Source organism: Rhinolophus hipposideros (genome assembly GCF_964194185.1).
Source record: "Rhinolophus hipposideros genome assembly, chromosome: 1".
Taxonomy (NCBI): domain Eukaryota; kingdom Metazoa; phylum Chordata; class Mammalia; order Chiroptera; family Rhinolophidae; genus Rhinolophus; species Rhinolophus hipposideros.
The window spans coordinates 75396372-75412765 of NC_138047.1; positions in this window are offsets into that span (position 1 = coordinate 75396372).

The following is a 16394-nucleotide window of genomic DNA, read 5'->3' on the forward strand; positions in this document are numbered from 1 at the left end:
GGAGACTGTGGTGATCATCCATGGCTATCCTCACTCCAAAGATTGAAGAACTGCCACACACACACACACACACACACACACACACAAATCACCCCTCCCTATTTTTCCTTAGAAAGGAAGTCATACCACTTACAGAGGTATCAAAACCTTTCTGAATTTTTCGATTTTTTTCTTAGGTTGTTGTAACTCTTAGGACACAATATTAATTTATTTCTCCATTGTGTAAAATGTCATCTTATATATTTACTTATTTTACATATCAAAGAGCTTCATCTCATGCCAGTATATCATTTTAGCAGGTTGAACATTTTTATTTTTGAGTTCTAATCGAATTAAACAGTTCTGCCAGCCCCTTATGAAACCCATCATATGGCTTCTATTGTGTCTTTGTGAGTTTGTGCAATATCCAGAAACTTTTTTATTCTTTTTTTAAAATTTTTTTGTTGGGGAATATAGGGGAACAGTTAGTTTTTCCAGGGCCCATTAACTCCAAGTCAAGCCGTTGTCCTTCAATCCAGTTGTGGAGGGTACAGCTCACTGCCCTGACCCAGGTGGGAATCAAACCGGCAACCCTGTTGTTAAGAGCTCACGTTCTAACCAACTGAGCCATCTGGCCATTACTTTTTATTCTTTTATTTTAAGAAAAACTAGATTTTGAATACTTTTCCCTGCGCTATCACAGAGGACTAGTATCTTTAGAAAAGGGTTTATAATGATTGCCTAATCCTTTATTTGGTTTGTTGCAGTCTCTGAATTTGCCATTCCACAGGTAAAATCTGGATTATCTTTCTTATTCCATTTCTGGATTTTGTTATGCAGAAACTCATCTGTCATTTTTATGCCCTCTCATACCAAGAGATTTCAGCAGTTTCTCTCCTTTAGCTTAGAATTTCACTTCAATAAAAAGCTTACACCATTTATAGACTTGGAGATTTTATTATGGACTGCTTCCTCCAAATTATTTATAAATCTATAAAAAAAAGACCACAGAGATGAGTTTATTTATCATTATCTTGTAATTTGTGTTTAAGCCTATTGTGACGCCATGGCTGTCATCACACGGTGACTCAATGCATTTTAATAGTGTTTGATATAGAAAAATTTCTGAAAATCTAAACAGATTATAAAATTACTGGTTCTCTCCCCTATCACCTCTGCTTTTCAACATAGTGTTGGAAGTCCTTGCCAGAGCCATCAGGCAAGAGAAAGAAATAAAAGGCATCCAAATTGGGAATGAAGAAGTTAAAATATCACTCTTTGCAGACGATATGATGCTATATATAGAAAACCCTAAGGACTCCACCAAAAAGCTGTTAGAAACAATTAATGAATATAGTAAAGTTGCTGGCTACAAAATCAACGTACAAAAGTCCATTGCATTCCTATATACTAACAATGAAATCTCAGAAAAAGAAATACAAAAAACAATTCCCTTTGCAATTGCAGCAAAAAGAATAAAATACCTAGGAATAAATTTAACCAAGGATGTGAAGGATTTATATGCTGAAAACTATAAGACATTTTTGAAAGAAATTGAAGATGACACAAAGAAATGGAAGGACATTCCGTGCTCATGGCTTGGAAGAATCAACATAGTTAAAATGGCCATATTGCCCAAAGCAATATACAGATTTAATGCAATCCCCATCAAAATCCCAACGGCATTTTTTAAAGAAATAGAACAAAAAATCATCAGATTTGTTTGGAACCACAAAAGACCCCGAATAGCCAAAGCAATCTTAAGAAAAAAGAACAGTGCTGGAGGTATCACACTGCCTGACTTTAGCTTGTACTACAGGGCTACAATAATCAAAACAGCATGGTATTGGCGGAAAAACAGACACATAGACCAATGGAATAGAATTGAGAACCCAGAAATAAAACCACATAAATATGGACAGATAATTTTTGACAAAGAAGCTAAAAACATACAATGGAGAAAAGACAGCCTTTTCAATAAATGGTGCTGGGAGAATTGGATAGCCACGTGCAAAAAAATGAAACTGGACTGTTATCTGTCACCATGTACCAAAATTAATTCAAAATGGATCAAAGACTTAAGCATAAGACCCGACACAATAAGCTGCATAGAAGAAAACATAGGTACTAAACTTATGGACCTTGGGTTCAAAGAGCATTTTATGAATTTGACTCCAAAGGCAATGGAAGTAAAAGATAAAATAAACAAATGGGACTATATGAAACTTAAAAGTTTCTGCACAGCAAAAGAAACCATCGACAAAATAAAGAGGCTACCGACTGAATGGGAGAAGATTTTTGCAAATAGTTCCTCCGATAAGGGTCTAATATCCAAAATATACAAGGAACTCATGAAACTCAACAACAAAAAAACAAACAACCCAATTGAAAAATGGGCAGAGGACCTAAAGAGGCATTTCTCTAAAGAGGACTTACAAATGGCAAATAGACATATGAAAAAATGCTCAACATCACTAATCATCAGAGAAATGCAAATAAAAACCACAATGAGATATCACCTCACCCCAGTCAGAATGGCTATCATCAACAAGACAAATAGCAACAAGTGTTGGAGAGGCTGTGGAGAAAAAGGAACCCTCATACACTGTTGGTGGGAATGCAGACTGGTGCAGCCGCTATGGAAGGCAGTGTGGAGGTTCCTCAAGAAATTACGAATAGAATTACCATATGACCCAGCAATCGCTCTCCTGGGTATCTACCCCAAAAATATAAAAGCATTTCTCTTTAGAGACACGTGTACTCCAATGTTCATTGCAGCTTTGTTTACGGTGGCCAAGACATGGAAACAACCAAAATGTCCTTCGATAGATGAATGGATAAAGAAGTTGTGGTATATATACACAATGGAATACTATTCAGCGTTAAGGAAAGATGATATAGGAACATTTCTGACAACATGGATGGATCTTGAGAATATAATGCTAAGCGAAATAAGTCAGACGGAAAAAGCAGAGAACCCTATGATTTCACTGATATGTGGTATATAAACCAAAAACAAGACAAACAAATGAGAAACAAGAACTCATAGACACAGACATATTTTAGTGGTTACCAGAGGGTAAGGGGGGTGGGGGGAGGGAGATGAGGGTAAGGGGGATCAAATATATGGTGATGGAAGGAGAACTGACTCTGGGTGGTGAACACACAATGGGATTTATTGATGATGTAATACGGAATTGTACACCTGAAATTATGTAATTTCATTAACAATTGTCACCCCAATAAATAAATTGAAAAAAAAAAAAAAAAAAAAAAAAAAAAAAAAAAAATTACTGGTTCTCATATTATTCTAAATAAGCACCAGTTCTCTAAAATAAATCTTATTAGCTTTCGTTTAAGGCATATGCCTTAAACGAAAGCTAATAAGATTTATTTTCCTTAATCTCTTTGAAATGGAAGAAACAGCAATTGGTAGTTCTCAGTATTCCTTCTGGAGCCCTATTATAAATGATTATTACATTGGAAAATCCCAGCTGTCTTGTACAAAAGCTTAAACATTCTGGGAAATACTCCACAATTGCACACCTTAAATTTTCCCAATCTTATATGTCAGTGACAACCACGTGAATTATTTATATTTTCTTAGTGATTTGGTATCAAATAACTTATACTTTTATGTTTATACAATTTAGAAATTTCAAAATATCAATTCCTAAAACAAATTGGGAGTTAAAAGCTCCCTAAACTTTTCCTTAGTAAAGACCTAGACAATGGATGTATTATTCTCCAGTTGCTCTCTTTTCAATCCCGAATTCTCCTTTCATACCATGATCCTCAAGTAAGTCTATGGAATTCTTAACTGAATTTCTCTCTTCATTACATTTAATTGCTAGTTTAGAAGCTCCTATAATAAACTCTTCAAAATATATTTTGCACCACCTTGCTTGTAATTATGAACACTTCAGTTAAATATGGGACTAAAATTATCCTAAGAACCTACCGGATTAGAAGTAATGGTTTCAATAACAGAGTCAGGACAAGGATCTCAGAAATCTATTTCCACTTCTCCACTCTACACAAGCTGCCTCTGAACTGCCTACAATTTCTTCTCAGACAATAACTTAACAGATCAATTTAATGTCTGGATCCCTGAGGGGGAAAGTTCTCCATCACACAACATAGGGAGAACTCACAACTTTCTAGAGACATTATGAATACAGAAGAGGAGAGAATGCAAGAAGAGTTAGAGCAGTGGGATTCAAATTGTGGCCCACAGGTCAGCAGCAGCAACGGCATCTGGAAACTTGTTAGAAATCCAAATTTTGGTCCTGTACCTCAGACTACTGAATCAGACTCAGTCACTCTGCAAGTGGACAATGTCAGCTGATTTCTCAACAGAAACTTTGCAGGCCAGAACGGAGTGGCACAAAATATTCAACGTGATGAAAAGCAAGGACCTACAACCAATGATGCAAATGTGGTTACGCTTGACATGGTCCCAGTGGTCTCTTTAACTCTCCTTAGTTTTCTGGATTCTTTTTTTCTGTTTGCTGTTCCAGTTGGCTGTTTTCTGCTACCTGTGTTCCGAATCGCTGATTTGATCCTCTTCTTCATCTAGTCTGCTGGTGATTCCTTTTAGTGCATTCTTCATTTCAGTTACTGTATTCTTTGCTTCTGACTGGTTCTTTTTTTATTGTTTCTACATCCTTTTTTATGCTTGCTGTCTCTTTGTTGGAATTTTCCCTGAGATCATTGAGCATCTGTATAACCAGTGTTTTCAACTCTGCATCTGATAGATTGCTTATTTCCATTTCACTTATTTATTTATTTATTTATTTGTTTGTTTGTTTGTTTTTCTGGAGCTTTGTTCTGTTGTTTTATTTGGGACATGTTTCTTTTTCTCCCCATTTTGGCTGCTTCCCTGTGTTTGTTTCTATATATTAGGTAGGGCTTCTATGTCTCCCAGTCTTAGAAGCGTGGACTTACGTAGTAAATGACCAGTCTTCCTGGTCACTTGAGCTGCACCCTCCAGGTGTGTCCCTTGTGTGGGTTGTATGTGCCCTCCTCTTGTAGTTCAGCCTTGGTTGCTATTTGCACATCAATAGGAGGGTTTGACCCTCAGGCTCATTGGTTATGAGAACTGGCTTTGACTACAGTGGAGGAGTTGCTGTGCAGGGGCTGATACTACAGGACAGGATCTGCCTCAGCAGGGATATTGTGCCTGCCCAAACTGTCCCTTGGGTGTATAGTCCCTGGAGGCAGCTGGGTGATACTCCAGCTCATTTCAAATCTGGTCACTGGGCCTAATAGGCGCAGGGCCACCTGGGAGGGGACCCGCTACAGGTCAAGTTCAGCAGCAGCCAGTACCCCACCCAGGGCCACCCGGCAGGAGCCACAAAGAAATCTGCACGTGGCCACCACCTGTGTCATGCTTGGAAGTGCCTTGAGAGACCAAGCCACAAACCAAGGCTGGCTACCACTAGTTCCAAGCTTAGGGCTGCTCAGTCAGAGGTACAGAACATTCTTAAGCCAGACGTTGTTTATCGGGATTCTGTGGACCTTTGTGAAACCCTAGGAAAGTCTGCAGCATCAGCCAAGATAGGTGGTTTGTACAAAAAAGCCACTGGATGTGGCTTGGGTGTGCCCAAAAATTGGGGTGTGGGGCAGGGTCTTGAATCACCAGGGCGTGGCAGACGAACAGCGTTAGCCAGCTTGATGGAGACTCAGATATGGCGGCTGCCTGCGTCTGCATGATGGAAAGGGGGAGGGCTCAACAACAACAAAAAAGTCCTATCCCAGCTCCTCTGTCCAGGAGAAAGCTGCCTCTTCCAGCCCCCATACTGACTCCAGATAACTCCGTGCCACCCCTCTGCTGCCTGCACGTCCCTGCCACTTATCCAGCTGCTGCCCCAGTGCTGGACCTCAGAGCCAGTGATACAGTGGGTAACTCTGTGAGTGGTTTCTCTAAGAGGAGTGGCTGGGACTTCAGCCACCCTCTGTCTCACTCAGTCACAAACTCTGCTGGTTTTCACAGCCAGAAATACTGTGGACTTCTCTCCCTGGCACTGGAACCCTGGGCTAGGGAGGGGCTGGGACCCCTCCCTCCTCTGGGGGGAACTCCAGCTGAGACATCCCTCCCAAATTTTAATGGTCACGTGTGGGTGTGAGACAAGCCTGTTCTGAGTCTCTGCCCCTTCTACCAGTCTCGAGGTAGCTTCTTCAGCATGTCCATAGTTGTAGGGCTTCAGTTCAGCAAGAGTTTAGGCAATTCTCAATGACGGTTATTTTGTAGTTTAGTTGTAATTTTGATGTGATTGTGAGAGGAGGTGAGCATAGCCTTTACCTTTTTCACCATCTTGACTGGAAATGTATGTTGAGAGAGTTTCGTTTTGATACGTTCCACTCTCTCCTTCCAAAATAAATTTGCATATCTCAATCGTTATAGTAATTTTGGGAAGAAATAGGTGTGCACTTGTACTTTCTAGAAGCTATACTAAGTAGACACAGTGGGACAAAGTGTACTCATAAAGAACAGGAAGCAGGCCTAAGTCATGTTAGTGAAACTCAACTTAAAAAGCCTACAGTTTAGGGACTGCTGTGTGATCTTGGGCAAATTACTTAATATTCCTGTTCCTCAGCTTTTTCATATCTAAAATGTGAATGAAAATAAAATCTATTTTACAGAATTCTTGGGAAGTTTAAATTAGTGAAGATTTGCAGGAACCCAAAAGAGTGCTTAGCACATAACAAAACTCAATAAACTATTTTTTCTTAATCTATATCTTTGTCTTTACTTCTCAGTTTTCATCATTATTATTACACCTGCCACATTCATCTTTCCTAGACAATAGAGAAACAATGATATTGAGGAAATTATGGTCATGTCAGGATAATACAAAGTTAGGTGTTAGAGAATAAATTAAGGTGGCTGAAAAAGGGCTCTTTGACAAAGAGGAACATTCACCAACATAACAAATCCTCATGTCAAGTATTTTCATATAAAGAAACTGAAAATCTCTTTATTTTACGACTAGGTCCCAAAGGATAAATAATGGATTCAAAGCTGTTGTTAGTGTTACCTTCAGAAACATCAAGATAGTAATGTTTTTATGATATATGAGGAGTAGCAGGTCCTGGCATTAGTTCATTTTCTTTTGGATTTTCCGAGGTCACTCATCGGTCAGATTTCCTTTGACATAGTGAGCTGCTGAAGAAAGTGAAGAGTTCCTTTGGGGAGCATACCTCTGGGTTTTCTGTTTTTTTTTTTTTTTTTTTTCTTTTTATTCTTTCAAGGAAAGTCATCTATGTATCAGACTGCTGCAGAAAATAATTGGTAAAATAATTTCTGCCACCATCTCTCTGAATAGAAAACTAGTATTTGGGGATAAGAGGCAGAGGAAGAGAAGTTTTCCTAAAATTTTGTACTTATTACTTAATGTTTATTTATTTTGTATTGGCATAACTTGGTTTCATTTCTGAGAACACATTTATTACCACAAAATGAAACTTAGATTTTGTTTTTTGCTTTTTATTTATTGATCTTAACTTTTTTGTTCTATTCAGAAAATACTTATAGTCTTAAAATGGCAGGCTAATTTAAAATAGCTTAATACACATTCATGTCACTCTCTCCCTCTTCCTCTTTTTTTCTGTCTCTGTCACACACACAATATTGTTGATGATTTTTAGCAGCAATTTTGATCTGCATAAATTTTCATGTATTTTCAACATACTTCTCATTCAAATTCTCAATAAAATAAAATACAACTTAAAATTGCTGAAAAAAATTAGGATTTTTCAGGCTTTATTAAGTTCTTCAAAAACAGGCCTTTAAAAATAATTTTTAATATTTAATGTTTTTAAGAAATATACCTGTTTGATGCATTACTGGGAAGAATTTCCTTACCTGATCTCAATGAAAGCAATGCAAGTTAACAATGTACATAAATTTCTCCTTCCTAAGCAGAACTGTTGTCTTACCCAGTGGTTCCAACAGCCAGCAATATTTAACTTGTATGCTTCATGTAGCAATAAAACAAACAAACGGTTCTCTCAAAAGTTACATCCTGCATTGTGTAAATATTTCTCTTTTGCACATTGTAACCTGCCTAGCCACAAACTATTGTAGGCTTCCTAGCCACAAAGTAATCTACTTACTGAGGCCAAGTCTTTTTCATTGATTTTCCTCACATTACAGTGAAATAATCTGTGCCAATAAAATAAATAGCATTATTTAATTAAGATGCCCAAAGCATCTTATCTATTAGTATCTAACATAGCCAACAATAGCAATACACTGGATTTTCTTTCATAAGTGAATTAATTATTTTGTACTTCAAAAGTTATACAAAGGTGGAGTAGTAATAAAAGAACCTGTTCTGGTGGCTCCACATTTATCCAGCTGATATGCAAAGTTCCCACAAATTTGGCAAAGGAACTTTGAGACACTCATAGCAACCTGGCTATGTGAAGCATGCTGGATTCTAGAGCTTGTCAGTCATGCTACAGTGTAAACAGAAGAGAGCCCACAAAGCTCAAAACCAAGAAACTGGGGTGTTTTTCTTTCTGAAGGGAGGCTGATGTGAGTGAAAGTGTTTAGGAGATTCTCCAAGTGACTGATAACAATGTAGTCTGATGACAAAACAAAAAGGAGGGGCAATATCCTATTTACAGGGTTGAACTTTTTACAAATCGCTTTTAAAAGACAAAAAACTTCAGTTCTCTCATGGACATAAGCAAACCTGCTCCCATTGGAGAGAAGGTACAAAAAAAAAAAAAAGCCTTTACCATCTCTTCCATTGGTAATTAATAAATAAATAAACTACAAATAAAATGGTTTGAACTTCTCAGGATATACTTTTAAAAAAGGGAGTAATCCTTGTACCTAGAATTGAGCTTTAAATTATAAATATAAACTTTTTGTTTAGACCTGCTATGGATGGCTTTTGTTCTACAAATAAATAAGGTACTAATTAGAATAATGACACCACTCTGGAATATGAGAACACATGCAACTTTATATACCTATGATAGGATCAAATGACCCATGCCTTTAAGAAATCATTGAAAATGGGAGAACTAAAGTGTGTGGTTATTAAATTACCAGGTTCAAGTTGGTCACAAACCTTCAACCCTAATACCTACCTGCAGGCTTAGGCTCACCCCTAATTCTCCAGACTCAGTGATGAAAGCAGTTACTTTTCTGCATGATAATCTGTTTATGTTATATACCAGCTGTAAAAATGGGGCTTCTGAGTTGTTTCTGAGTCTCTTATCTGCACAATACTTCTCACCCACCAGCTTTGCATGACTGACATCACCAGGGATTGTAAAATGTTTTTAGACTGTCACTAGCTTCAAGGTTAAAATCATATTTTTGTTTCATGTTTTTTTTCTTCTAAGATGTCCCTCACTAAGCTGCCTCAGGAATGCATTTAAAATTTTTTCAACATATTTTGTCCAAATTTTTTAGAAGTTTTGTGATGGATAAAACTCTGGCAAGCAAACGTGTTAGCTTGCAAAGAAATTATAAACCCCTGAAAGCCCCCAGAGCTCTTGAGAGTACATGTGCATATTTTATATGATTATTTGTTTTAACCTCATTTTTTTTTTTTTGATTATCTAACCAACTTCTCCTCCTAATCTCATCAGATAAGAATGTTTTTATGGTACTGACTATGGTGGTATGAGGCCTTTTACTTTTAAATCCTGTCCCTCTAACAGGAATGAGAAGGCATTCAGAAAATTTCAAGTGTTTCAATAATGCTTCTCTTCACTGAGGCCCCATTTGATGATATACCTTTAGACTATATGATAACTCATTTTATTGTTTAATAATTCTTGTTTGACAGCTTCTACTCATCCATTGTCAAACTCCCAACTTCAAATACTTCTCCAAAATTAGTTACTAGAACAAACATTGTTGAGTGCCCACCACTCTTGGTAATTTTTCTTCTAAATTTGTTTGAGAAGATTTTTATCTTTCCAGAGGTGGGGACTTTAAGTCCATCCGTGTATTAACAGGTCAGTAAAAATGAGACATTGTGGAGAAAACAAAGGAGAATGAATAAAATATACATTTTGAAATTTATAAGCCTAACTATATTATAGAGGACTTAGGTTACTTTCTTAAATAATCTGTGAGAATGAATGCAAGTAGGGAGTATTTTAAATACTAAAGAGAATACACTTAACACTCATATCAAGTCACATTTTGACCTCATTTTGCCATATTGCAGGTTTTTATACCCAAATCACTTTTGAATGCTTTCCTGGAAAATTATTTATTTTGAGAGGATACTTACTTTTAAAAGTTATCTTTTGAGAAATATACACATTAAAATGTAATTTCTTCTTGTGCCACAATCTTTATTTTCTCTCATTTTCTTCCATCTCCAATTCTTTTCTTCCCCCTATGTACTGTCGTATTTTATCAACATTCTCTTAACCCATCTTCTCAAATATTCACTTTCCTACTTTGGGAAATTTCAGGCTGTTTTTCTAGAAAATTTTATCCTAGTTTTATTTCTTCTTTTATTTTTTCTTGCCCTCTCTATAAAGTTCCAAGAGACAAATATATGATAAGGAAATGGAAGGAAACTCTGTGCCTGTAACTAAGGATGTCACAGAGAATTTAGGTAGAATATGCACAGTGTTGGTAAATAGAATAAGTTAAATTTATGAAAGTGAGATGGCTCAGAGAGTAAATAAATTTGTCCAGGTAAGACAAGCTAAGCCTTAAATTATGCAGGAATGTCTAAAATATTGAAAAATCTTAAGAATTTTATTTAGGTTGCAAATGGAGGAGAGAGAAGACAAGCATAAATAAAAAAGAGGGAAAGAAAGTAGAAGGCCTCTTCTAGCTTGAGAGGCTGCTTGAACTCCTCTCTCATGGTCCCCATCCTCTGTCTTCTGCTTCGTTCCTCGCATCTGTGTCACTGCCTCTCCTGTGTCTCCCTGTCCCTGTAAAGACACTTGTGATTATATTAGTCCCTTCCCTCCAAGTGATCCAGGATAATCTTCACATCTCAAGACACTTCACTTAATATACAATATTTGCAAAGTCCCTTTTCCCATGTAAGGTAGCATACTCACGGTTTCTGCATGTTAGGATGTGTGTGCCATTATTCTGTCCATCATACATGGCAATTCTATGTTTCACGTCCTGAGGAACTTTTCTAAAGTGAACACCACTTTACACTCCCACCAACAATGCATGAAGGTTACAAATTCTCCACATCCTTGTCAATACTTTTTCTTTTCAAGTTAATAAAGTTCATTTTTTTAGAGCAGCTATAAGTTCACAGAAAACTGAGTGGAAATACAGAGAGTTCCCATATACCTCCTGCATAGCACGTACACACAATCTCTGGGGCTATCAGCATCCTCTACACAGTGGTACATTTGCTAAGATGTATGAACTTACATCCACCCAACAGTGTCACCCACCGAAAGTCTGTACTTTACATTAGGGTTCATTTTTGCTGTTGTGCATTCTATGGATTTTGACAAATGGATAATGTCATGTATCTACCATTAGAGTATTATACGGAATAGTTTCCCTACCTTAAAAATCCTCTGTGCTCAGTCTATTCATCCCTCCTTCTTCAACCCCTGGCACTCACTGACCCCTCTAAAATCTGAAGAGTTTTGCCTTTTTCAGACTGTCCTATAGTTGGAATCATACAGCTTCTTCAGAGCAGCTTATTTCACTTAGTAATATACATTTAAGTTTCCTACACATCTTTTCATGGCTTGATACCCCTTTTTTTTAAGTGCTGAATGATATTCAATTGTTTGAATGTACCACAGTTTATCCAGTCACCTACTAAAGGACATCTTGGTTGTTTCTAAATTTGGCAATTATGAGTATATCTGCTATAAACATCCATGTTTTTAACTCCTTTGGGTAAATACCAAGGAGTGTGATTACTGGCTCGTACGGTGAAAGGATGTTTAGTTTTGCAAGAAACTGCTAATCTGTCTTCCAAAGTGGCTATACAATTTTGCATTCCCACCAGCAATGAGTGAGAGTTCCGGTTGCTCTAAGCCTCACCATCATTTGGTATTCTTATTGTTTTGGATTTGGCCATTCTAATAGGTATGTAATGGTATCTCATTGGTTCAATTTACAAATTCCTAATAACAGATGATGTAGAATATCTTTTCATATGCTTGTTACTTGTATATCTTTGGTGAAGTGTCTGTTCAGAATTTTTGCCTGTTTTTAAATTGTTGCTTGTTTTCTTCTTGATGAGTTTTAAGAGTTGTTTGTATGTTTTGGATAACAGTACTTTATCAGATATCTCTGAAAATACTTTCTCCCAGTCTGTGATTTGTCTTTTCATTCTCTTGACAATCTTTCACAGAGTAGTAGTTTTTAATTTTAATGAAGTCTAGCAATTATTTCTTTCATGGGTCATGCCTTTGATGTTTTATTCGAAAAGTTCACCAAATCACCAAGTCAAAGGTCATATGCAACTACAGTTTTACATTATATATTGGGTCTTTGATCCATTAATTTTTTTTAAATTTTTCAATTGCAGTTGACATACACTATTGTATTAGTTTTAGATGTACAACATAGTAATTAGACATTTACATAACTTATGAAGTGATCACCTTGATAATTCTAATATCCATACAACACCATACATAGTTATTGACTATATTCATATTATTGACTATATTCATTATGCTGTACTTTATATCCCCATACCTTTTTTTATAACTAGAAATTTGTACTTCTTAATCTCTTCATCTTTTTCACCCATCCCCCAATCCTCCTCCCATCTGGCAACTGTCCATTTGTTCTCTGTATCTATGAGTTTGTTTCTGTTTTATTTTGTTTTCTTAGATGCCACATATAAGGAAAATCATGTGGTATTTTTGTTTCTCTGACTTACTTCACTTAGCTGAATACTCTCTATGCCCATCCATGTTGTCACAAATGGCAAGATTTCATTCCTTTTTATAGCTGAGTAATATTCCATTGTATATATGTACCACATATTCTTTGCCCGTTCACCCACTCATATATCAATGGGCACTTAGGTTTCTCTCATGTCTTGGCTATTGTAAATAATGCAGTGAACATAAGGGTGAATTCTATGATCCACTTTGAGTTAGTTTTTATGAAAGGTGTACAGTCTGTTTCTGTATCTCTCTCTCTCTCTCTCTCTCTCTCTCTCTCTCTCTCTTCTCTCTCTCTCTCTCTCTCTCTCTCTCTCTCTCTCTCTCTCTCTCTCTCTCTTTGGCATGGGGATGTAGAGTTATTCCAGGGCCATGAGTTGAAAAGACTATATTTTCTCTATTTTATTGCCCTTAATCCTTTGTCAAAGATAAGTCTTTAAATTTTAGACATCCTGGTAGATTTAAGGTAGTATGATTTTGGCTTTGATTTGCATTTCCTTAATTACTAATGATACTGAGCATGGTGCATATAATTTTAAGTAGCATTTATGTGATTTTTTTATTGAAGTGAATTTCATTGTTTTAGGGTAAGCATGTGACATATTTCAACAATGGGATTATCCCCACTTATTTTGCCAGTCAGATTCCATTTAGATACTTTCCAGAGACTCTTTCCTCACTGGTTTTGATTATAAATTTGAGATTGAGCATTTTTCACAAAACATATGGTATAAGGAATAAAAAATAGATGCCTAAGCTTGTGTCTCAGTGTAATTAATACTCATTTTAGCCTGGCAAATGTTGATATCATATGATCACAAAAAATCTGGATCTATAAGTGAAGTTGATATTGTAAGGGTATCTGTAATGTGTTGTTTCGGGCTGCCCAGCTGTAGGGAAACCACTCCTACCTCAGTTCATGTTGTCCTGATGATGCTTACCTTACAATTACACTCACTCTGCATGCCCTTATAGTTTCACCTCTCCAGGCCACAGGAGTAAGCACAGAGCACATAACCCTGAAATGATCAATTATAGTGCCTTATGCACATCTTTTGCACCACACTTACCTAACACCCTCTCTTCTCCATTTCACTGTACAGCTTCTCCAAGATCTTTGAGAACAAAGTTGGCTCTCCAGGAAGCAATAAAAGCAATATGTCAAATTTGGCATGACTTTAAGGATATCCCAAATATTTCTCAGTGAACACACACATGCATCTCCCATTCAAGCATGCTTTTATTTCTTTTTGGTTGAATTGTGCCTTTTGTCGAAGATGTTAATGGGAAAGATACTGCTCAAATATTAACACAGGAATGTGATTAATTTTCATTCATCAACCTGTCATACAGACTATCTAGATTCCATGGTCTTAATTGACTAATATTGGAGATAAGTATTGCTTCTTCATTTCTGTCTCAAGGTGACAGAAGGTAATATGGCTTTAGAGCTTACTTAATCATGTAATGTGTACACTATCGATTAAACTATACTATGTCAAATACCTACAAGAAAACACGATTTCAAAAACATTAGGAGCTATACCAGATAAGAGGGCTATACAAGAATGAGATATGTGCCTTTTTTGTTTCTTTGACAATAAATAAAGGCCTTAGTAAATTAATCACATTTTGATGATTTACAACATTTATGAAGCCCCAGACCTGAGCTGAGCCCTTGTTGTATCCAAGTGATTGATTTATTTTGTCTTTCAGAGGATCCACTGAGGAAAGTATTGTGATACTATTTTTGTAGATTAGCAAACTGACGTTCAGTAATCTTAAATAAATTGATTAATCTTTGTCCTCTCTACCAATGTCTCCCAAATGCAATCTATAAACATGTAAAGTGCTGGCTGCATGATAATTATCCTGGTGAAATTGTTTAAAATATAAATTTTAGTACCCTCACTACTGAAGATTCTAGTTTGATAAGTTTAGCTCAGACCCAGGTATTTTTCTTTTCTTTTAGGCTAGAGTGATTCTGTTCCACAGCCAAGTTTAGAACATCTTTTCTCTATCCCATGACCTCAGACTGGTTTAGGGTGTTAACTATGTTTCACCTCTTACACCTACTGAAATAGCTTGAGAAAGGCTGCTCAGAGCTCAGTGTTGAGAGGGTTCTGAGGCTGATGGAGAAGTATTCCGTGATCCATTAGTGATGGCTGTGATGGGGCCAGATGGAGGGAGTAGAATCCTACTGCCAAATATTGGCCAACTGTGTTCTAGATTGTGACAGTTGGTGGTGGGTGAGGAGAAAAAAAATGGAAATTAGAGATTATCAGTTATGCTTTGATTAAAAATTGCCTGACAATATAACAGATATTTTATACAACTATATGTAACCTCCTTTGCTATGTCAAAAACCTAAATGTATCTCTTGGATTTATTTAGTGATGAGCCAGATAAAGGAAAGGAGACAAAATACTCCTGCAAATCTCCAAGGTACTGGATTCCTCTACTATCCCAGTCCTGTGGGAATGCCTGTGCCAGAAACATTGGGGACTCTGTGTAAGAGCAGCTGCCATGTGCCCATGTTCTATCTGTTGCAATCTTATTTTTTTGTGGAAGAAAAAATACGGCTCTATGTATTGTAGCAATTGATCAAATATTTTTTTTATTTCAAAACTTTCAGGGAGAAAGCAAATGTATTCTGTAGTTGTACACACTGTGTATGCTTATTTTTCATATTTATTGCATTTTAATATTAGATGTGGACATTCTATGTGGTTTATAAAATGAGTCTGATAAAAAATGTACTTAAGTACGTATAATGTTGTCATTACTTAGATTCATAAAAAGAGGGGGTAAAGCTGTGCCATTCACCAGCAAAAGGCTTCCTGTGGGTTTAATTTTCTGTGACAATGTAGCCTTCTTTAAGGGAGAACCCCATACTTGGGATTCATTTAGTCCAGGAGAACTATGTGCATAGCTCTTTGCTGTTATTAATAATACCAGAAACCAGCGTACCTGCCATATTTATGTTTCAGTGACAATCACCAGTCAAGCTGTGGCAGATTGAATAGGTTCTTAGGATCTGCAATGAATTCTTACTTTGCATTCCACTCTTGTGGACATTGTTAGTACTTCCTTCTGTCCACATAGATTTGAAAGGAAATGGTGCATAAGGTCGCTGCCCACGTGAGTGTCAGTGGTAACCTTTGAACTGTTGAGTTACCTCCCTGCCTTTAGAAGAGACATACAACAAATATAAAGAGAAAAATACTGCAGTTGAATAGTGATAGCTATCATCAGAACAGAACTGGGAAGTGGCAGCACATGATTAGTATATTTATCATTTTTGATTCAGATCAGTAGCAATGGCTAAGTGGGGGTGCTGGTGGAATTCAGCATGATGTTGTTATTATCAGCAAGAAAGTAGAAAAAAGAAAAACCTGATGAAGAGAGATAGCAGTGTGTCTGGATACACTTTCTACGGGACGCAAACTGAGTCTTTATAAATCTCTACAGTGTCAGAATTATTGGAAATTTAAAAAATAAAAAGTCTTAGATGCAACTGCTAAATGAATATAAAACTATAA